This window comes from Stigmatopora nigra, chromosome 20 (assembly GCF_051989575.1).
Source record: "Stigmatopora nigra isolate UIUO_SnigA chromosome 20, RoL_Snig_1.1, whole genome shotgun sequence".
In the NCBI taxonomy this organism is placed as follows: Eukaryota; Metazoa; Chordata; class Actinopteri; order Syngnathiformes; family Syngnathidae; genus Stigmatopora; species Stigmatopora nigra.
In genome coordinates, this window is record NC_135527.1 from 2,791,197 (window position 1) to 2,797,211 (window position 6,015).

The 6,015-nt window shown below is 41.6% G+C and overlaps 3 non-coding genes across 3 annotated transcripts; 1 reads left to right on the forward strand and 2 right to left on the reverse strand.

The window, feature by feature from the left end:
- Positions 1-628: 628 nt before the first annotated feature.
- Positions 629-700, forward strand: trnae-uuc (transfer RNA glutamic acid (anticodon UUC)). Its single transcript has one exon. It is a non-coding gene; the product is annotated as a tRNA-Glu (tRNA).
- A 1,834-nt stretch (positions 701-2,534) lies between these two features.
- trnai-aau (transfer RNA isoleucine (anticodon AAU)) lies at positions 2,535-2,608 on the reverse strand. The gene has a single exon. It is a non-coding gene; the product is annotated as a tRNA-Ile (tRNA).
- Positions 2,609-3,932: 1,324 nt separating this feature from the next.
- Positions 3,933-4,006, reverse strand: trnai-aau (transfer RNA isoleucine (anticodon AAU)). The gene has a single exon. It is a non-coding gene; the product is annotated as a tRNA-Ile (tRNA).
- Between the last annotated feature and the right edge of the window lie 2,009 nt (positions 4,007-6,015).

The following is a 6,015-nucleotide window of genomic DNA, read 5'->3' on the forward strand; positions in this document are numbered from 1 at the left end:
ATGGAGGAGGTGAGACCCTCCATTGTCAACCAGATTCTCTGGCTACGCTCGCGTAGCTATTTCATGCTCTCAACCTGTCCAATAGACTCACTTTTTCGTTAATTGTTAACATATTTCGCTTTTTCTTCGGTTCATTAGATGCACCAAGGGATAAAGAGCGTTTGGGAGGCATCACAAAACTTTTACACTTGACTTGGCGAGAAGCGTACTGTATAGCAGAAGATAAGCGTGGACTGAGAATGGGCATCGGGAGAAGCTTGGACCACTGTAGTGAATGGGCCAATGGGGAGTCGAGTAGTTCAGTGAGTATTCAGCTGGCCAATCAGCTTGCGTTTATGCCCGTGATGCTTTGCGCATATGTGAATTCTTTGTGTCTAAAAATGTTGTAAAAGGATGCAATTACTAATTCCAATTGAATATTTGTTCTCAAATTTTGTAAAATAAGGTAAGTTCTAATTTTAATTTAATATTTGTCATTATTATTATTTTTTTTCATTTAAAAAAAACGTGAAGCTCTGAAGCCGCGATGGTGGAACCGCGAAGTAGCCCAAGGTCCCAATGTAATTTCATGAGTCTATCATCCAAACTTCATGCTTCTACTTGATCTGGATCAGCATGTCATGATATATCCCATATGGTCTAGTGGTCAGGATTCCTGGTTTTCACCCAGGTGGCCCGGGTTCGACTCCCGGTATGGGAAGCTACATATTAGATGGGTGGATTGGGAACTATTGAACCATTATATTACAGAGGTTCAATAGTTGTCCCACATGTCAGAAAGCTGTCACAAGCATACTACCCGTGTGCATCTTCTAAAACTTTCTATAAACGTTACAAACGTATGCCGCACAATGTTTGCAGTTGTTTAAATATATAGATATCATCTAACCTTTTTAGTTAGTCTGATCAGATTTATGTCAGAAACTGTATAGTAAAAAAAGTTCAACATTAACAATTTGATATTGAAAACGGGCCTATATTTATTGCTCGACAAATGTGCAATTGTCTCTGTGATATGATTTAAGATTTTTGCTGCTAAATCTCTGAAGCCAACATTTTGGGGTTATGCTTCTAAATAGTGTGTTACTAAAATGCTTTTTTTAGATTTGGAAAAAAGAAACATTTCCAATGTGGAATTGCCTATCACTGTCAAATTTAATATTGTTGCGTATATTTTCATAGGTTAAAAAAAATTAACTTAACACTGATGTTACTGTTTTTAAACAATAAAAATCTTCTTGAGGATTAGCATTCGTGGGAATTGGGGCGTGCCTGCCTGCAAGTCAGCCAGGTGTCTCACTGCACCCTCAGAGATCTGGGATAGATTGCTGTAGGTTTGTGGAAACCTTCTATCACCCTCATTTATGGTGGTGTGGCCGAGCAGTCCAAGGCGCTGGATTTAGGCTCCAGTCTCTCGGGACACTCTGATGGGATTAATCCATCAACGCTGCTTTTTCTACAAACCTCCTGGGACTTCTTACATGAAGATCTTGATGAAAGAGTCCTCACTGAGGGAGCCCAGATACACAGTCGCTTGTGCAGGCAGATTTTCTCGTGGAGCGGCTGGGAATAACTGTCCACGGAGTGTTTGTTAGTGGCTGTCAAGTGGAGGGACAAACAATCCACTCACAAGTTGTCCTTTTCTGGAATCCCCTAGATGGCGATGTGCACTTGGTTACTAACGTCCCTGCCGGCATAGAGCACCCCGTACATGCCTTTTCCGAGGACCACTTGGTCGCCGTTTTCGTTGGTCTCATACAAGTATTGGGAAGGGAAATGTGATAAATCATTATGGATGGCCATTTAAGATTTAATTACCTCTTTATGGTTTTAGTACCATACTTCCATTTGTAAAAATTAAATTCAATTTTGAAAAAAATTTGTTGTCATCAGCTTATGCAGTTTTTGTTTAGCATCTTGGACAATTAATTGCTCTCTAAAGAAGGGTTCTATGTCATTCGTGGTAATCTTAGATTTTTGCGTAAAGTTAAAAAGATATCCATGAATGAGTGAAAAATGTGACCACAATCCTCAACTATAAATATTTAGTGATGTGTTGTAATATTGATAGAACATATACCAATTGTCTCTCATCTCATGTTCGTGCTTGTTAGCAATTATTATGAAATGCTAAGGTTCAAAATGTTAGCCCACTAGCATTAGCAAGGTAGCTCAGTCACCTTACCAGACAGATAAACAACTCTGGTACTGCATTTTGTTGATTCGAATTTAAGAGTTTTTACATTTTTAGTTAGAGATTTTTGCACTGGTGACGACTATTAAGATAACCACATTGTGATTTCCTACAGGCTTCCTCATTGGAGGCTAAGCAAAGTTGAGAAACACTGTTCTGCCCGCTTGAGTATGAAGACAAATTTAATTTCAAAACAATTTTGGAAGAGCAGAAATGTGGTGGGAACGAACCTAGCTAGTATTCCCTCACTGAGATGATTCTAATCCAGAGTGGCATCTCCTTCCTTGTGGAGGAGAGAAATTACCAAATCACAAAAACTGAAGAAACATCAAAATAGTCATGGCCCATGTGGGGGTTGAACCCACGACTTTGGCGTTATTAGCACCACACTCTGACCAACTGAGTTAACAGGCCATGTGCAGGGACCAGTTTATGTATAAAAGTTTAGGCTGATATGGTTAGACATTTGCAAGGCTAAGTGGTATTCAAACACAATATTTTTTATAGCTCACACAAAATGCTGCAGCCTATCTTACATCACGCGATTCGAAAAAAACAATTACTAAGCGAGTTGGCCACATCGCACAATACAAGCAAACAATTGCAAGGCCAGCTTGTTAGCCTATTCCACGATCTTAACAAGCAATAGTAAAACCAGTTTGGCTTGTCTATCTTACATTCTACGATCTTAACAAACAATTGTAATACCAGTTTGGCCACCTGGTTTGACATAAACAAACAATTATTAAGCCAGTTGGCTTAGTCTATCCCACAGCATGTTATAAATCTTATGTAATAAATAAGCAAGAGAGGCATCGATTCGACAGAATGATCTGGGACAGAGACGAGTTAGAATCGATTCTCTCTTGCATGACACCGGTTATGACTCAGATGCCTATTTTATTTATGTGTGCATTTGTGAATGCCTATTGGTGAACCTATCACTTGCCGTAAAGAAATACTCTTTTTTTAAAGATAAATCTATAACAGATGAAGTTCAATGTGCCGCTTTTTGACAAAATCGAAAATCAAAACTAGATAAAGGCAGGGTCATTGGTGCAGTTTTTCTTGATCTCAAAAAGCCAGTCGACACCCCTAACCACCAGACACTGCAAACTAAACTGTCTAATTTTAATTTCTCACCAAGCACGCTGAATTGGATTGAATCAGACTAACAGAAAAACAGTTTTGGGGGGTACCGCAAGGCTCAGTGCTAGAACATACGCCAATTGTGTCTCATCTCGTGTTCATGCAAGCTAACAATTAATATGAAAAGCTAAGGTTAAAAATGATAGCCCACTAGCATTAGCAAGGTAGCTCAGTCAACTTACCAGACAGATAAACAACTCCGGTACAGCATTTTGTTGTTTCAAATTTAAGGGTTTTTACATTTTTATTTGGAGATTTTTGCACTTTTGACGACTATTAAGAGTAATCCTATTATGATTTTCTACAGGCTTCCTCATTGGAGGCTAAGCAAAGTTGAGGAGCACTTTTCTGACCGCTTGAATATGAAGACATATTTAATTTCACAACAATTATGGGAAGAACAGAAATGTGGTGGGAACAAACCTAGCTAATATTCCCTCACTGAGGTGATTCACATCCTGGGTGGCATCTTCTGCCTTGTGGAGCAGAGAAATTACCCGATCCTAGAAACTGAAGAAACATCAAGACAAGATATTATGTTAAGTTAGGGCTACATAAATTCTATTAGGCAAGTACTACAAAGAGGTCATGGCCCATGTGGGGGTTGAACCCACGACTTTAGCGTTATTAGCACCACACTCTGACCAACTGAGTTAACAGGCCATGTGCTGTACAGCCCATATATTTTCATAATGAAGCAAATGCAACACATCAACTAGCTAAACACTTATGTTAAGGCAAAAGAAGTTGGACCAGGTAATTTCAATTGACTTTGGAGTTGTCATGGCCCATATGGAGGTTAAACCCACAACCTTGGCATGATTAGCACCTCACTCTGACCAACTGAGCTAATCAGCCATGTGCAAAATGGCCATGATTTTTGTGTAATGACCGCAATTGCAAATGTCAGCTCGCTAAACTCTTACTTTGCGGCAAAATGAATCATTTTAGGCAATCTTAACTTACTCTAGGGCAAGGGTGTCAAACGGTACAAAATGATGCAGAAGGCCAGATTTGTTCCCCAGGCTGCCTCTTTGACACCTGTGTTCTAGAGAGGCCATGCCTGTTGAGCGTGTTGAGCGGTCGAACCCACGACTTTGGCATTTACAGCACCATGCTCTGCCTAAATGATATAAAGAGCAATGTGTTGGCATTGGCTCGGGTGCGACTGTCGGGCCAATCAGCATGGAGATGCGGGGATGGACGGGCGAGCGGAGAGCTTGAACGGATGAGGTCGAGTGGGGAGCGGCGAGTGGGAATTGAATGTCCTTCTAATAGGGGAACGAAACGTTTAAGTCTCCCGGGTTGCACTGGCATCTGAGCAAACCCACCACCAAGTTGTCATTGGTTGAGAGCTCCATCCCTCTCTTTACCTGAGTATTCAAGACATGCGGGTGTCCTGGTGCCAAATGCACATATGGACACCCTTATGCTTGAACATGGTGTTCATTATTGTCAATCCAATACGAGCGCAGAAATCCAACAATAGAACACCACTCGGGTTTCGATCAAGGGGGGGACGTTCTTCCGAATAACCCCCTCCAGTTCTCACATCAACATTGAAGTCCCCCAGCAGAACAAGGGAGTCCCCCTAAGGAGCACTCTCCAGCACACCCTCCAAGGACTCCAAAAGGGGTATTCTGAACTGCTGTTTTGTGCATGCACACAAACAACAATCAGGTAGCTAAGATGCTAAGATGGAGGGACGCAACCCTTTCGTCCCGCAGGCAACTCCAGAGCCAAACTATGTCGAGCCGGGATTTCTCAACCTTACGCTTAGGCTCTTTTCCTAACCGCGTCCGGGTGAGGGAAGATTTCATCCAATAATGTTGCCCATCATAAGAGGTCCTTTGAGCCATTCTTCGTCTAATCCCTCACATCAGACCAGTTGGCCATGGGTAAGCCTACCAGGGCTACAAGGCCCCGGCACAACATTGCTCCAAGCATCACTGGGGCTGATTAACCCCACCACCGGGACACACAAACCCCACCACCAAGATAAGGTAACGACTCGTCGGTGGGGTATTATAAACTTAAATACAACATGGTATATTGTTTTGTAAATCCTGGCGCCGAATGTCTCGTACCGAGTTTTTCATTGGAATGGAAATTTTTAAATGCATAATGGATGACTCTCTGAATAGCAGGACTAACTCATGACAGTCCCCGGCCGAGACCGAGGTTCTTGCGCTGGTGGTCCACAGGAGCTCCGTCAGCAGGTGAGAATACCCATGATTCATCTGTATATGTGCTTTGATTTGATAGCTGAAGATGGAAGAAGCAGTGTGGCGCAGCGGGAGCGTGCTGGGCCCATAACCCAGAGGTCAATGGATCGAAACCATTCTCTGCTATTAACATCAGTTCTTGTTTTGTAGAAGCAAACTACACCACTTCCAAGTGTTACCATTGGTGTGAAATAATGTTCTTGAAAATTATTGATTCTGCAAAAGTTACCTTTTCTCACTTCATATTCTTCTGATCAAAATTCCGATAGAAATTGATCGGGAATCAAAACTGATCGCATCATTTTCACAAGATCGGAATCTGACAAAAAACTAATCATTTTTCTGAAACACGTCCCGCAAATGCTTTGACATTTTGATGAAGGCAGAAGTAATACAGTAAAACATGGTCAGGCCTAAAAATCATTGTGAAAAAGGAACAGAAAATAG